Here is a 17,591-nt window from a genome sequence, read left to right on the forward strand (position 1 = left end):
AGAGGGAACAGGGAATGCAAAGGCCCCAGAGTAACAGAGGCTGGGCCTGGGGCTAGATGGCCATGCACAGGAGCACAGGGGTGGGGGGGAGCTAACAGGCAGGCAGGGGCCCGGCTGCCCAGGGCCTTGCGGGGCCCAGAAAGGAGTCTGGAATTATTCAGAGATCGGTGAGAATCACAGAGGACCCTACGCAGGTAGGCCGTGGGATGCAGTCTATACTTTAGATCATGCTGGCTGTTGGCTGGAGGGCCAGAAGGGCAAGACTGGAGCCTGCTGGGTGGCTGGTGTGGTCTGAGCTGCTGGAGGAGAGCCCAGCACAGAAGAGAGGCTAGCGAACGACTGGCTTGGAGAGTCACAACAAAGGTCCCCTGGGGGTCCTAGAGCCCCTAGAGCCACCCAACCAGCTCCTGTCCTGAGTGGTGGGGATTGTCTCTCCCTGGCCTGATGGCCTAGACAATGCTGCTCGTCCTTCGGTGGCCCTGGGCCTCCCCAGGGCCAGGCCGGACAGCTCCGAGGCCCTTCCCAGGGGTCATCGTGCACCCCCTGCTCCCGCGTCTCCCGGATCTGTGATCCTGGTTGTGGGGACTCCCTCCCTGTGGATGCCTAAAGCTCTTGCAGGCTGCCCCACACCTTGGGCCTGCAACATTCCTTGCTCTGGGCGGCTTATTCCCCAGCTACCTTGCTAGGCAAAGAACTCTAGGCCGGACCCATTGTTCTGCCCCTGGCCCTGCCCGAGCCCTGCTTCCCCGATGGGCAGGTCCTGACCACACGGCTGGTGCCCACTCCCCTTGGCAGAGACGCCAAGCCAGCAGAAGCCAAATTCACACCCGGCCGCACACGCTCCCGGGGCCCAGGCTTGGAAGCACCCGCTCCGAAGTCCAAGTTCTTTGTATTCAACAACCATCACTACCCTGCCCTGCAGAAGATCCACTATCTGCTTAGACATCTCCCCAGACGAGCGGCCAGCCCCGTGAGGGTCACCAACCCAGCCCAGGCCAGTGCAAAGCCTCAGAGGGCTCATCCCTCGGTGGTAAGTTCTGTTTCCTAGACCTGTAGGCTTGGTAGGTCACGGGGCAAATTCGGCCCCCAGAACAGTATCCTGTTCCTTCGGGGCGGCTGTGAGCAGCTCGAGGACCTTCCTGGGCAGCACACCTGGCCACCACTGGGAGGTCACAGTGGCACTGCCCTTCTGCACAACCCCAGCCCTGCCACTCCCAGGCACCCGACCCAGGGGCCCCACGGGGGAACCACGTCTGACAGTTCCCTTCATGTCAGGATGTCTGGGTCCTCCTGTCGCACACTGTGCAACCCTGTGTTCGGCCCTCTGCAGCCCCCATCCTGGAGTTCAGACCTCACCCCTGCAACTGAGAGTTGGGTCTGCACGGTTTCTCAGCTGCGGCTGCACACCTGTCGCTGGGACAACAAATGGGAAAGGGGGCGGGGCGTGCCTCTGTCCCCTTCAGTGAGATCCCCTCCACCTGCACACCGCGTGTGTGCGTGCATGCACACTCACACTGGCTCAACCACAGAATTGGCAGAAAGCACAAGCCCCCAAAACACAGCTGCCAGAGACACACAGGAGTCTTTAAACCAGCGGCTCCTCACGGAGGGTTTCTGCCCTCAGAGAGCAAGCGTAGCCTGTCAGGTTACTCTCCCGGCTCAGGAAGCTTCCGGGAAGAGAGCTTTCAGGACAGACATGGATCCCGGACATTCTCAGCATAGTAAATACCATGCTAAGGGGGAAGGGCTGCATTCGGCGTTCTGTCAAGAACCAGAAGCAGAGCTTTGAAGACAACAGATTCGTCGCAGACCCCGAACCCCAGGGCCCAGGAAGGAGGAGCTTTCGGTTGGCTTCCAGGACGCCCTGCCCAGGCCTCTGCACAGCCACCCCCCCATTTCCCATGACGAGGCGGGTCAGAGGGCCCTTGCCTGGCCCATCTGCTTTGTCACTTTTCTAAATACAGCCTGGTAAGACACAGCAGACAGACCCACTGGATGCCTCCTCCCTGGCACCCCGCGGCCCCTGCCCCGCACACGCACACGTGCCGCAGACAATAGGATCTGCAGCTCGGGAGCTTGAAGCCTGAAGGGGGGCCCTCAGATGCCCCTGGACTGCCTGCTGCTTGCAAAGCCTGTCAAGTTCGAGGAGCCTCAGGGCCCCGCAAAACCAAGGAACGGGAGGAAAAACACAGCCGAAAGACCACTCAGCCTGCTCTTGCTGCGGGCAGGGTTTTTGCGCTCTGGGACCTGGATCCACACCGCACACGCAGATCCAAGGACACACACATCTAACCCAGAGGCTGTGCCCACGTCCCTAGCTGTGACACCCTGAGCCTGTCCCTGGCCTGGGGGCTGCACCTGGGGACAATCCCAGCGGCCCACCTGTCAAAGGCATTTTGAAGGGGTTCAGGCAGAAGGGCAGACATGTATCTAAATACTCGTGTAGACAGAGTAGCAAGTTCGTAAAATCCCAAGATGGCAAAGGAGCAGAAATCCAACCAGCTGCTCCAGCAAGGCCTGGCCTGGCTCCGCTCAAGGATGTGTGGGGCAGAGAAGCCTACCTCACCCGAGGACCTGTCCACAGCCCCAGACACTCCAAATCCCAAGTCCAGCTGGCTCCTGAGGGCAGGCAGCCCACAAGGGGGAGGGGCAGTGCCTGGGGAGCCCATGCTGGTGAGTGACCCCCGGGGGTTGTTCACAGCGCCCCCCCACACCTCCCACCCTCCCGGGGATCCTCAGGGGCAGGGGACCCTCCGGTAGACTCACGTCTGCCGCCCCCCCAACACTTGCTACGACCCTATCTTTAGGGTGTCAGTGGCCTAGAGATGGTGGCTGTGGGTGGTGGGTGAGGCAGGGGTCCGCCCTCAGCCCAGGCAGCCTCCCACTCTGTGGGCCCAGACACCGCCGCCGGCGTTAGGAGCCTACAGCGGCGATCGATGCCAGACGCGGGATGCAGACCCGACCCAGGGTTGGTCGGGCTGGGGGCGCGCACGGCCAGGCCCCCCACCCCCGAGGCCCCGCTCCTGGAGGTCCCGACAAGCGGGAAGCGGTCGGCACGCGCCGCTCCACACGTCGGGCCCCACCCGCGCCCCGGCCCGCCCGCCCGAGCCTGCGACCCGCCCCGCGCCCCCCGGGGGCTCCCCGCCAGGCCGCTGTCGGGGCGCGCCGGGCTGAGCCCAAGTCCCCGGGCCCCCGCGGGCCGCGGCTCGGGGCTCCCCGACCCCCGCAGCCGGCCGCCGGCGGCGCGCCGGACGCTCCGGGCCCTCTCGGCCGCGGCCCCGCCGGGCCCCTCCCCGCGCCCTCCCGGCCGCCTCCCCGGCCGACCCCGGCCCTCCCCGGCCGCCGCGCCCCTGCCCCTACCGTGCCGCGACTCGGTGCCGGCGGGCCGGGCGCGCGGAGCTCAGCTGGCGGCGCGGCCCGGCTGCAGGAAATGCCAGAGGACTGATCCAACCGCGGAGCCCTGGGAGGGAGCGGCGGCAGAGGGAGGAGGGATCGGGGAGGGGAGGGGGCGGGGAGGAGGGAGGGCGCTGGAGGAAGGAGCAAGGGAGGAGCAGGGAGGAGGAGGGAGGGGGCCGCAGGGGGGAGGGGGAGGGCTCGGCGGCCACAAAACCCCGGGCGGGATCCGTGGCGCTGGAGCGCCTCACAGGGACCCCAGGCTTCCACTGCCCCCCTTCTCCCTGGCCGGGTCTGGTGTGCCGCTGCCGCTGCCGCAGGTCAGGCCGCTGGGCAGGGTTGATGGTGCTGAGCCGAGGTGGGGTCAGGGGCAGCCTGGAGGGGTCCTCCCATTTACGGTGCGAGAGAGTGCCATGGTCACAGATGCCTGGTGGCCTCCAGCCCACCCTAGCCACAGTCCAGGGTGCCCCCTCTCTCTCCCTGGGACCCAGAAATTGTCATCAGTTTTCCTCTAGCGACAGAAGCCACCAGAACATGAGTTACCCCGGAAACCAGAGCCCTTTGTCCTTGTCCTACAGGTATGCTAAACAGGACCCCTAGGTCACACCTCATGTTTCTAACAGCACCTCCTCCTCAGGACTCTTGCTGGGAACCCACCCTCCTGCAGATTTCCTTCTGTGTATGCCCCCTCATCCTTCTGCTCCCAGAGGCCTTTTTAGACCCTGAGGCCCTCCTGTATAGAAAAGCACTCATTCTGTGGGTGGAAGCTGAGGAGGTGAGGGTCTTCCCCAACCCCTCACCTATAGGCCCTAAAGTGGTGTGAGCTCCTCGCTGGCCCCAGGGTCTCCCCAGCCCTGGCCCCCAGGCTGAGGCGCTCTAGGACCTCAGTCTTCAGAACTGCCAGGGGCCTCTGGATAGCATCTATCCCTCGGAGGCCAAGACGGGGTGAACTGGGCCCCTTCCAGGCATCCCCAGACGAGGTAGGACATGCAAGGGCACAGAGCCTTTTCCAAATGGAAACCCTCACTCAGTCCCTTCCCTTCCGAGGGATGGGACTGATCCTCAGCTGAGCCCCAGCCTCCTTTCCCACATCTGAAGCTTCTGGCCCACAGGTGCATTTCCACCGTTTCATTTTATGTTGGGCCAAGAGTGCCCCAAGAGTAGCCGCCAAGCCTGATGGTCAGGCGGATGCAGCAGGACCACCAGGCAGGACTGTGGAACAAGCCTGGGATATTCGGCTGCCCAGTGGGGTCCCCTTCAGGCCCTGGGACTGGAGAGGGCACTCGGGGGGGGGGGAGCCATTGTCTACCTTGGCTCTGCCCCCAACCAGCCAGGTGGGTGGCCTGGACCAAACCCCTTACCCCAGCCTCAGCACCATGCGCACCCATTAGACCAGGTGGTGGTCCCCCCGGGGGCACAGAAGCGCCAGCCACTGATGGTTATCAGAGGGGCCATGGGCTGGAGGTGGGGTAGTGCCTTGGCCTGCTCTGAGCTCATCCCCAGGACAAGCCTGCTCCCACCCTATAGTCACCTTGCAAGGCCTTCGGATGCAGAACTGCTCAGACAAGATGCTCAGGGTCATAGTGGGCCCCCGCTCAGTGGCCTGTGACAAGCGGCTCCCCCTTCAGAAGAGGGTCTGCTCGGTGCACTGTGCGGGAGTTGACGGACACCGGCCGGGACTACTCTTCACTCTCCGAAGCCTCTGCACAAAGCTGGGCTGTGGTGGCCCGGAGCCCGGCAAATTGCTCCTTGCCGGGCCAATGCACAGGGGACTGAGGAAGAAAACAAAGCTGTTCTCCCCTGGGGCAGAGGTCTCAGGGGCCAACGTAGGGAAAGTTTCCAGTCACCGGTGTGGCTGGCTATTTGAAGCCAGCGTGATTTCACGAAATGAGACTGCTGAGGGCAGAGGTCAAAGGGACACCTGGTCAAATGACCCCCCCAAGGTGACAAAGGGGGGAGTGGGTCAGAGGGTGGAGCCAGGCTCACTGGGATGGATCAGCAAGTGGCTGCATGGAAAGCAAGGAAGGTACCACCCTGCTGGAAACAGCTCTGGACTCTTCCAGAAAGCCCCCCTTCCAGTTTCTTGCCTAGTTTTGGAGAGACAGCATGCTCCAGAAAGCAGCTCAGTCCCTGGGCAGGTGACCTGTTCCTCCGGGCCTCAGCTTACCCACCTGTCAAATGGAGGTGGTATATGTGTGTTGTGGTCGGTGCAGGAAACGACACTGAGGAGGGGCTCGGGGCTGAGCAGAGCGGGGCGGGCTAGCTGCCTAGGAGCCGTGGGGGTGTGGGCAAGGCCCTGCAATGCTCTGCCTTGGTTTCCTCACCTGGAAATGGGGCCAACAGGAGTGGCTTCCCTTCCTCCCCTGGCCTGAGCATCCCCGCGTCCCCAGGGTGGGAGCCGACTTCTGAGCTGAACCCCGGAAGAACTTGCAGTGTCTCTACACCAGAGCCACTGGCTTCTTTCTCAGTTCTGGTTTTAGGGTCAGACAGATCTGCCCGTGAGAAGCAAGATGTGTACAAGTGCCTTTGCACATGTGGACCTCACTCCTGGGCAAGGAGGGTACAGTTGAAAGTTAAGCCTGATGCAATGTCAGCCTCCCCTCGGAGGTGGCGTTGGCGATGTCTGGGGACGTCCTTGGTTGTCACAACCTGGGGGGGGGGGGCTACTGCTGGCCTCTAGTGGGTGGAGGCCAGGGATGCCGCTAGGTACCCATCGCCACTCAGGACTGCATCCTGTAACAGGAACAATCTGGTCCCAGAATCCCTGCTCTGGAATGAAGAAACTTTTAACTGTTGGGGTCAGGCCTTCGTTCTGGGTGGTTGGCCGGTCCTTGGGGATTGCTCAGCCCCCCAAGATCTCCTTTGACAAACCCCCACCCTATCTCATGTTCCATACTGAGGGGCTCTAGACACATTGACTCAGTTAAACCACCCAGCCACCATATGAGGCAGGCGCTATTGTGATCAGCTCTGTTTGACAAATGGGAGAAACTGAGGCACAGAGCAGGGACGTGAGTCACCAAGCTCTCACAGTGAGTGAGGATTCACTTCCAACCTCTACACCCTGTCCCTAGTTAGTCAGGCTTAGGGAGCAACCCTTGCAAGCCCCCACCCCTCCCGCTACACCTGACTAACTCCCTGGCAAGGGTTAGGGTAGCCGGACACAACAGAACACACCTGGGCCCGTTTCAGAGCGGGTGCCTGCAGGGAGGGGCTGCCGGGGGCTCCGGCCTCTGCAGGGCCAGGCGCTGACGGGCCGAGGTCCCCGGCGGGGGGAGAGCTGAGCCAGGTGCGGTGCCGGCGCATCCTTACTTACGCTTTCTGAGCCAGCAGAGGCTGCAGTACAATTTCTCCCCATTTTTCAGCTGTGGAGACTGAGGCCCAAGTCGTACGGGTGTGCGTGGGATCCCCTACTCCTAGCTGGGCCCTGATCCTGTTGCTCTGGGCAGCAATGGAACAACCTGGAGGTTTGGGCGGGGCAGGTGGGCCTGGGCCCATCGGCCCTCCCTGCTCCCCAAGGGCAAGTCCACCCCGGGGGCGTGGCCTGCAGAACTTACGGGCCACTCAGGGACAGCTCTGGAAGCGTCTCTGCTGTGAGACCCTGCACTCCCTAGTCTGTTTCCTCACCTGGGCCGTGGGGCTGAGGTAACCCCCACACGCGGTGTGTTATGTTGAATTTGGAGCCTGCATGGTCTCCAGAACACAGCAGCTAATCATAAAAACAACTGTGGCATTTATCCGTCTCTCACTCTGTGCCTGGCACCGTGGTCCCATTTTCTGCGTGTGACCCCACTGCATCCCCTGCTCCCCGTAGGTGGGGGTCACCATTCTCCCCGCAGCAGGGAGGGTAGGCCATCAGCTCGGGCCAGGCAGCTGGGAACAGGCTGAGGCGGGCCCCCTGGCGTCATGTCCCACCCTCCCCTCCCTGGGGCAGGAGGCAGGCTCCCCGTCTCCACTCCTCCAGACTGGGTGGGACTGGTGTCTGCGGCCTCAGCTCCCACGGTGGGAGGTGGAGCAGGAGGTGGGGGCCCGGGGAGGAGCAGGGAGGCTCCGTGTCCCCTGACGTGGCGCTCCTTCTCCCCACGGAGACACCGTGTGCTGATGTCTTCAGGAGCTGAGTCACCCAGCAGGTGTCGGGGCTAAGCAGGGGCCGTTTTCTGTTCTCTCGGGGAAACCTGGGAAGTCCAGCAGCAGAATCTCCCTTCGGAAGGCTGGGGCGGGGGGCGGGGGCGGCCACTGCCACCATGCCGGGGCTCCCTGAACGGGCCTGCTGCCTGCGTGGCCCTCACACGTGCCCTCCCTCTTTCCTCTGTCTGTCTCTCTTGCACACGTTCCCATCTTCCAGAAAGACACATCCGAGCCCAGGGGCCAGGCAAACACCTGATGGTAATTTCCTCCTCTCTTGCTGACAGTTCTCGTTCTCCTACCTGGGGGGACAAGAAGGTGCTATTTATAGGGCACACCCCCATATCCAGACTCTGGGGAAGCTGGCGTGGCTTTTGGGGGCTCATGAGAAGCAGGGGTGCCGAGTGCCAGTGGACGTGCTGATGTACCCGTGCCTGGACCCCTGTGCACGCCTAAGGGTCGGTTCTTGGCAGGTGGAAATCCGGGCCAGCAGACACGTCCTCTGACCCTCCTGCGTGGGGTGAGTGCCTGCAGCCAGCATCCTCCGGAGCAGTCGGCATTGAGAAGGGAGAAGGACCGCGGTGGGCACAGCTGCGAGGTGGGGTGGCGGGCATGGGGAAATGCCCTGAGGGTGGACGATGCCCGGAAGGGCAGGGCCAGCTCACTCACCAGCAGCCGCAGGCTCCCACAGGGCCCACCTGCAGCTGAGCTGGGACTTCTACTGCCTGTTAGAGACCTCTTCCCCCAGCAAGAGCAGTGTTCCGAAGCTGGGATGCACCTGGAAGAGGTGCTGGCAATCCTTGGCGTCTCCCAGCCTGTGGATGCATCCCTCCAACCTCTGCCTCTGTCGGCCATGACCTTCTCCCTGCCCACCTCCTATATCAGCATCTCGAATCTCCCTCTCCTGTCTCTTATAAGGACACAGTCATTGGATTAGGGTCCACCAAGATCATCCAGAATGATTTCATCTGGAAACCCTTAACCACACTTGCAATTACACCTTAGGTCCAAATAAGGTCACATTCACAGGTACCGGGGGTCCAGATGTGGACGTGTCTTTCTGGGGGACACACGTCACCCCACTAGAGCAGCTAACCGTCGAACACCTGCAGTGCTTGTACTGCTGAGCCAGTCCATGGTACCTTGTACTTCTTTCCTGTTCTAAACGCTTTTGTTCTGAGTCTTCACGTGAGTTCACAGCGTCAGGGTCCTGGAAGCCATTGACGAGAGCAGATCCAGACAGGATGCCCATCCCCTGCCCTCCCTGCCCAGTGATAGAGAGGATAGAATGAGCAGGGAGGGCTTTCCCTGGAGCCCTGAAGGCCTGAGTCTTCCCTGGGGGCTGCCCCTCTGTCTGGTAAGCATTGCTCCGCTGGGGGTGACCCAACGTCCCCAGGCACGGGTTTTGGCAAGCCCACTCTGGGGCCAAGGGCCGGCTTTCTACAGCCTGCCTCTGGGAGACCCATGGGGAATCTGGCACATCCTCTCTTCCGTGTCCGGGATGGGCCTGGAGCTGCTGCCCGCTGACACACGGACAGTGAGCACTAAAAGAAGAGTATCCGAGGCGGGATCTGTCTTTGGGACTCTGCAGGCAGAGCGGTTGCTGGGTATATGTGACTGAGCGGGGTGCTTCCCTTTCCTCTTGGGATGTGGACACCTGTCCCGGGGAGGGTGGCTTTGCAGATTCGCAGTGCTGGCTCTGGTGGTGGGCTCACTCGCCGCTCCCCTCAACGGGACACCGCTCACCAACCACTCTCTTGTAGGACTGGGTCTTGGTTTGAAGACATAACTTGTCCACTGAGAGGCAAACAAGAAGCCCAGCAACATCCTGGGAAGGTAACCGAGAACACATAGCTCTGGGGTGCCTTTGCTGCTCCTGAAGAAGCACCAGGACACCCCTCCGCTGTGATTGTCTAACTTGCTTTGGGGGGATCTAGAGCAGGAGTTCTCAAAGTGTGCACTTGGAACCCTCCTGGGGGGTCTCTGAGACCTTCCAGGGGCCCAAAACATGAAAGCGATTTTTTAAAAAAAAAGATTTTATTTATTTATTTGACAGAGAGAGCGTGAGAACACAAGCAGGGGGGGAGCGGCAGAGGGAGAAGCAGGCTCCCTGTTGAGCAGGGAGCCAGACGCTGGGCTCGATCCTAGGACCCTGGGATCATGACCTGAGCAGAAGGCAGATGCTTAACCGAATGAGCCACCCAGGCGCTCCCACGAAAGCAATTATTATACTTCCAGGGTGCTATTTGCCTTTCTCTACCTTTATTCTCTTACAACCTACAGGGGAGCTTTCCAGAGGTTACAACCATGTGATATTGCAATAGATGGAACGTGGAGGCAGATGTGAGAATCTAGCTGGCTTCCATTAAGCCAGACATTAAAAAGTCTCTCAAAAAAGCGTAAAACAATACCACTCTTTCCACTAAATACTTTTATTTTGGAAAATATAGTTAGTTTTCATAAAGAATGCATTATTTATATTAGCACAATGGGTTTTCCATTGTTATTTTTAAGTGAATGATTAAATATGTTTTTTAAAAATTAGAGTAAACATTGAGAGACTAATCTATAGAAGCAAATGTTCTTTGTGGTCCCAATAATTTTTTTTTTAAATGCAGAGGATCCTGAGGTTAAAAGGTTGAAAGCCACTGATATAGAGGATGCTGGAAGGGGGATTATAAAGATTTCAGTATGATATGCTGGAATGAGCTTGGGCTTTGGAGTCAGAACAGGGTGTGAGTCCAGGGTTTGCGCCCCTCGCTCACTCTCCTCCTACCATCATCAACATCCCCATCATCACCATCACCACCATCGTCCCCACTACCACCATTATTGTCACAATCTCCATCTACCCTTGGTACACCAAAGTACAAGAAACATTTAAATGTAATCTAACAAAATATGCAAAAAGTCCATTTGCTGAAAATACAAAACACTGATGAAAAACACCAAATAAGACATAAAGAGGGGTGCCTGGGTGGCTCAGTCAGTTAAACCTCTGACTCTTTTTTTTTTTAAAGATTTTATTTATTTGAGAGAGAGAGAGAATGAGAGATAGAGAGCACGAGAGGGAAGAGGGTCAGAGGGAGAAGCAGACTCCCCGCCGAGCAGGAAGCCCGATGTGGGACTCGATCCCGGGACTCCAGGATCATGACCTGAGCCGAAGGCGGTCGCTTAACCAACTGAGCCACCCAGGCGCCCAAACCTCTGACTCTTGATTTTGGCTCAGGTCATGATCTCAGGGTCGTGAAATTGAGCCCCCCCACCCCCCACCCCCCTTCCACTTAGCAGGAAGTCTGCTTGAGATTTTCTTCCTCTGCCCCTCCCCCCCACACTTTTAGGCACCCACAAGCACTCTCTCTCTCAAATAAATAAATAAATCTTTTTTAAGAAGACATAAACAAATGGAGACATACCATGTTCATGAATTAGAAAAACTTAATACTGTATGTTAATTTGCCTCAAACTGGTCAATAGGTTCAGTGCAATCTCAATCCAAATTCTGGCAGGATTTTTTGGTATAGGAAGTGACAAGCTGATTCTAAAATTTACATGGAAAATCAAAGTAACTAGAATAGCCAAAACTGTTTAAAAAAAAAATTGGAAAACTCACACTGCTTGATTTTAAGACTTACTCTAAAGTTAAAGAAATCAGTCTTGTGCAGTATTGGCAGGAGAACAGGCGCAAAGATCAACGGGACAGGAACAGACCCACACATATATGGTCAATCAACTTTTGACAAAGATACCAAAGCAATTCAATGGAGAAAGGAGAATCTTTCTAGCAAATGGTAGTGAAACAGTTGGATATCCACATGCAAAAGTAAACACACATATATGTGGACAAATACATAAGCCTTGGTCCACACCTTGCACTTAGCCAAAGATTAACTCGAAATGGATCACAGACCTAAATGTGAGACATAAAACTATACAACTTCTAGGAAAAACATAGGAGAAAATCTCTATGACTTTGTGTTGGGCCGTGGTTTCTTAGCTCTAATACCAAAGCACAATCTGTACCAGAATAAAATGATAAATGAGACTTCAGCACTTCATCAAAATTAAAAACTTCTCGGGACACCTGGGTGGCTCAGTCGGTGAAGCGTCTGCCTTTGGCTCAGGTCATGATCTCAGGGTCCTGGGATGGAGCCCCACGTCAGGCACCTTGTGGGGCAAGGAGCCTGCTTCTTCCTCTGCCTGCCTCTCTCCCGGCTCATGCTCTCTCTCTCTCTCTGACAAATAAACAAATAAAATCTTTTTTAAAAAAATTAAAAACTTCCGGAACCATGAGAGACGATGGACTCTGAAAAACAAACTGAGGGTTCTAGAGGGGAGGGGGGTGGGGGGATGGGTTAGCCTGGTGATGGGTATTAAGGAGGGCACGTTCTGCATGGAGCCCTGGGTGTTAGGCACAAACAATGAATCATGGAACACTACATCAAAAACCAATGATGTACTGTATGGTGATTAACATAACAATAAAAATTTAAAAAAAAATTAAAAACTTCTCTTTCGAAGACACTGTTGGGAGAACAAGAAGACAAGCCACAGGCTAAGAGAATATGTTTATAAAACACGTATCTGATAAAGGACTGGTGTTCAGAATCTATGAAGAATTTTCAAGACTCAATAAGAAAATCAAACAACCCAATAAAAAATGGGCAAAACATTTGAGTGACCATCTTACCAAAGAAGGTATACCTGAGGCAAATAAGCACAGGGGACAGCTTTGGTCATTAGGGAATTGCAGATAAAAGGCACAATGACATAGCAGTGCACACCCGTTAGAATGGCTGGAACGCCCCAGGGCTGGCCCGGGTGGGCAGCAACGGAGCCCTCCCACGTTGCCGGCGGGGCGTGGGGGGCGGGGGGTTGGTGGCAAGCAGCACAAAGTGGTGCAGCCAGCCGGGATGACAGTTTGGTGGTTCCACATACAGGAAAGCATACACTGACCATGGACCCGCCCGTTCCACTTCTGGGTATTTACCCAAGTAGAATGAAAACCTACGCCCACACAAAGCCTGCATGAAAATGCTTGCAGCGGCTTGATGTGTAATCATCCGAGACTGAAACAACCGAATGTCCTTCAACATGAGGGTGTCAAGAAAGTGTGGTACGTCCCTTCAGTGGAAAACTAGCCAACCATCAAAGGAGCAAATCACAGACACACGCGACAACACGGATGAATCTCAAATGCACTCCAAGGGGTCGAAGCCAGATGTGAACATCTACGTACGGTGGGATTCTCCTGATGTTCTGGGAAAGGCAAAGTGTAGGCACAGGAAGCATGTCGGTTTTTGCCAGGGCCTGGGGTTGGGGACGGACTGACCATACGGGGAGACACCAGGAAGATCCTGAGGATTGCCGCAACGGTTCTTCACCTCACTGTGGTGGTGGTTACACAGCTCTACATATTTGTCCAAACTCTTACAGCTATCCCCTGAAAAGGATGGACTTTACAGAATATAATTACACTTCAAAAAGCATGTCAGTGGGACAATGAAAAAGTGTATACACATAATTGGTAAGTAACAATTTGAAAGTAAGTATGGTCTGCACATCAGAACGAAGTGACCGGGGACCGGACCGGCTTGGCCTGCACAGAGACGCGTGCCAGGCCTTGTAAGGGCTCTGGGGAGGGCCCGGCGTGTGCAGGATCAGCTCCAGCCCTTTTCAGAGATGCTTCCAGTCCTGGTTACCTGGGGTCTTATTGCCAGGGCCAGGCCAGGGGACCAAAGCCCTCAGAGGTACGGCTCCCAGAACACGGGGGTGCCTCTGGACATAGGTCATCCGCCGAGGCTGGGGTGACAGCTCCGTCGGTCCAGCTCAGGACAAGGGAGCCGTGGATGCCCAGGCTACCCATGGGACTGCAGAGAGCAGGGCAGAAGCTGGACGAGCATGAATGTCGATGCCTTCAAAGTCTCTGAAAGTGTACCTAGAACCCGTTGTGTGCCTTGGCCAGGGAACGACCACAGCCTTGTCTGGGCTGGGAGAGAAGCGGTGTCTGTCACTGCAGGCCTGAGGGGCCTTCCATCTGGCCCTCTCCGGAGGAGTTTGGCCACGAGTGTGGGGCAGTCCTCCCAGACACAGCTCCTGGAGGGGGACCTGGCACTGTCCCCAGACGTGGGTGTGTGCTGCAGTCAGGCCCTTCACCGTCATTGTTCCCCTGAGCTGCCAGGGCCTGGGAGTGTCCGGGGACAGGCCAGCGAGCCACAGCCCTGCAGCTCACACCTTATATTGTCGGCCGAAGAGGAAGGGGCATGGGGCAGACTTGGGGGGACGGGGCTGCTGTAGGAGGCTCCGCTTTGGAGGGGGCAGTGGGTGCAGCCACCTGGTGCCGACCACAGGAGGACCGGGGAATCCTCATCCGTTCACTGAAGGTAGGGGAGACACAGGTGGGGCTGTCGAGGATGGTCTTTGCAAGGAGAGAACGGGGTCTGGGTCTCCTGTGCCTGGGTACACGCAGGGCCAGGCTGAGCCCGCAGCCCCTGCAGCTCCTTGGGGTTAGAGGTAGACTCGAGAAGTCCTCCGTGGGCCCCACCAGCGTCCACCATTCCCCCTCCTTCCTTCCTGCTTCATAATGAAAACCAGTTCCTCAACGTCCACACCCTCCATCAGAATTGTAACTCTGCCCTCCAACAACTGACCATAATTGCCTTGATTTTTATTTGAGGCCCTACTTTGTGGGAAGAATCTCAGCCCATTCAGACTGCGGATTTTTATATTTCCACTTTGGGCCTCTTGCACCTTACGGAAGTCCAGCCTGGACAGCCACATGCAGGGAACGGAGCTGGACCCCTACCTCCCAGCACACACCCATCAGCTCCAAGTGGGTGGCAGACCCAAATGTGAGACCAGGAGCCTGAGAACTCCTACAAGAGAACAGAGGCAGCAACTTCTCTGACATCGGTCTTGGCAATGCGTTTTCAGGCCGGTCTCCTCAGGCAGGGGCAACAAGAGCTAAAATTAACAAGCGGGACTACAGCAAACCAAAGCTTCTGCACAGCAAAGGAAACAACCAACAAAACAATAAGGCCACCTACTGCACGGAAGAAGATCTTTGCAAACCATACATCCAACAGGGGTTAGTAGCCAAACTATATAAAGAACTCCCTGCAGCTTAATATTATGAAAAAAACGAACATGATTTAAAAATGGGCAGAAGACATGAACAGACTTCTCTCCAAAGACTCACAGATGCCCAGCAGGCACAGGAAACGATGCTCAACATCCCTCACCACCAGGGACATGCAAATCGACGCCACAATAGGATACCACTTCACACCAGACAGAAAGGCTAAAATCAAAAACACAAGAAACAAGTTTTGGCGAGGATGCGGAGAAACTGGACCCCTCTTACATGGCTGGTGGGAATGCAAGCTGGTCTAGCCACTCTGGAAAACAACATGGAAGTTCCTCAGAAAGTTAAAAATAGAGCTACCCTATGATCCAGTAATCACACTACTGGGTATTTATCTGAAAAATAAAAAGAAAAGAAAACACTAATTTGCAAAAATATCTGCAGCCCTGTTTATTGCAACATTATTTACAACAGGCAAGATTTGGAAACAATCTAATTGTCCATGGACAGATGAATGGATAAAGAAGTGGTATACAAACACACACACACACACACACACACATACACACACGAGATGGAATATCATTCAGTCATAACAGAGAATGGAGTCCTGTCATCTTCAACAACATGCACAGACCCAGAGGGTATTACAACAAGTGAAATAGGTCAGAGAAAGACAAACACTGTACAGTCTCACTTCCATGTAGACTCAAAACAAAAACAAACAAACAATCTAACACAGAAGCAGACCACAGAAATAACCGGTGTTTGCCAGAGCGCATCACAATGATGAACTCTGGAAGAAGAGTATAATGTGCATCACTTACGCTTGAAAAAGGAATACGTTGGTAACGGTTTGAAGTCTCAGTCTTAAATTATCAGTAACTGATCATCTATTTCTCTTTGGTCGACGCCATTTCTTCCCTACTGTGTATTTTTAATCAAATGTCTTGCTTCAGCCCAGTGTTCTCCAACATAGGGTCACCTGAAATGGGAAACTCACCTGCTCACCTCTATGTGTCCCATGGGACGGAGGCAACTGCTCCTCAAACACAAACAACTCAGTTGAATCCGGTGGATTCACTTATCACACATATTAAAGGAAGAGCGCACAGGCCCAAGTCCCTGAAATTAATGCAAACACCTCTTCTGTGGTAGCTCTCTGGCCCCTGAATTGATCTGTTTTCCCAGTTTTCGATTCCAGCTCCACACAGAACACACAATCAATGTCACATGAGCCCAGGCAGGAGATGCTCAGCAAATTATTTCTGGGCAAACGGACTACACGAGTCACCGTAGTAACAACAATTAGCTAGCCCTTCTAACCCTTGTAAATCTCGATGTGTTCAGGTAATAAAGTGTATTTAGATACAATTGAACTGAAAATGCTCTTTTTTTTAAAAAATCATCTCATAGTTCTGCCTTAAAAGAGAGAAAATGGTCATATTTGGTTTTTACTCTCAGACTTGGTGACAGGATGATTTCATGTATTTTTTCGTTGTTCCTTTGCGGGAATGAGGAGAGAAAACAAACAAAAAGTCTAGGATGACACCATTCAGCCCAACTTTCTGAAGTGATGGAAATGTCTGGTAAGCCGTGGGAGCCGGTTTGGTGGCCAGCAGCCACGTGTGGTTGCCGAGCTCTCGGAATATGGCTTGTGCGACAGGGAAATGAATTTTAATGAATTTGGCATGTTTGAATGGGCCGGTGTGACTAGCGGCTGCTATAATGGACTGTGCAGGTCAAGACTCAGAAAAGTAGTTTCTCTGCTTTTCTGCGGTGTCTTCTCTCCCTGAGGACTCTATACCTGGTTGGCAGGTGGAAAGGGTCCAGGGCAAAAAGGAACTGCCCATCAAGATGTCAATTCGACTCAAAGTCATCTACAGATTCAACACAATCTCTAGCAAAATCCCAATGACTTCTTTGCAGAAAATAGAAAAATCCACCCCAAAATTCATATGAAACCACGAGGACCCCCCAACACCCAAAACGATATTGAGAAAGAAGAACAAAGCTGGAGGATTTATGCTTCCTGATTTCAAAACTTACTACAAAGCTACGTTATCAAAACAGTGGGGTTCTGGCATAAAGACAGATGTACAGACCAATGGAGTAGAGAGCCCTGAGATAAACCCTCATATATCTGGTTAAACGATTTGCAACAAGACTGCCGAGACCACTCAATGGGGGGATTATCAGGAAATGGTGTTGGGAGAACCAGACATGCACATGCAAAAGAGTGAAGTTGGGCCCTACCTCACACCATATACAGAAATTAACTCAAGATGGATCAAAGCCCTAAACGTAAGAGCTGAAACTATAGAACCTCTAGAGGAAAACACAGAGGAAAAGCTTTGTGACTCCGTGTTGGGCAGTGATTTCTTGGATGTGATGCCAACGGCACAGGCAACAAAAGAAAAAAATAGATAAAGTGGACTTGATTAAGATTGAAAACTTTTGTGCATCACAGATCACCATCCCCGAGGGAGAAGGCGACCCACAGAAGGAGCAAATATCTGCAAACCACATATCTGATCAGGGGTTGATATCTAGCATATATAAAGATCTCCTACAACTCAATAACAACAAACGAGATTCAAAAATGGGCAAAGTACTTGAGGAGACACTTCTCCAAAGAAGACATACAAATGGCCAATAAGCACACGGAAAGATGCTGCACATCACCGATCCTCGGGGACATGCAAATCAGGGCCATAGGGAGAGACCACTTCACGTCCACCAGGATGGACGGCAACTGTCGGAGGAGTGGCACCCTCACTGGGAGCAGGAGCAGCTTGCCCTGAGTCCCCGCACACATCCACGGAGCACGTGAACCATCAGGGCACCTTCATTACGCACACGTTCATTCTTAGGCCAGGGCAGATAGGGAAGAAACAAATGTTCACAAAAGCCCATTGTGATGGCTTATTTTATGCGTCAACTTGACTGGTCTAAGGGACGTCCAGACAGGTGGCACAATGCTATTCTG

At 55.0% G+C, this 17,591-nt stretch overlaps 1 protein-coding gene across 1 annotated transcript in view; it reads right to left on the reverse strand.

Annotated features, from left to right (window-relative positions):
* Positions 1 to 3,481, reverse strand: part of OSBPL5 (oxysterol binding protein like 5) — a 50,625-nt gene extending 47,144 nt beyond the window's left edge. Inside the window, exon 1 of the mRNA XM_073883333.1 lies at positions 3,361 to 3,481. The gene's annotated coding sequence lies outside the window, so the exon portion shown is untranslated. The remainder of the gene's footprint in view (positions 1 to 3,360) is intronic.
* Between the last annotated feature and the right edge of the window lie 14,110 nt (positions 3,482 to 17,591).

Source organism: Callorhinus ursinus, unplaced genomic scaffold (genome assembly GCF_003265705.2).
Source record: "Callorhinus ursinus isolate GAN/ISIS: 27379988/994484 unplaced genomic scaffold, GSC_fseal_2.0 scaffold51, whole genome shotgun sequence".
NCBI classification, from domain to species: Eukaryota; Metazoa; Chordata; class Mammalia; order Carnivora; family Otariidae; genus Callorhinus; species Callorhinus ursinus.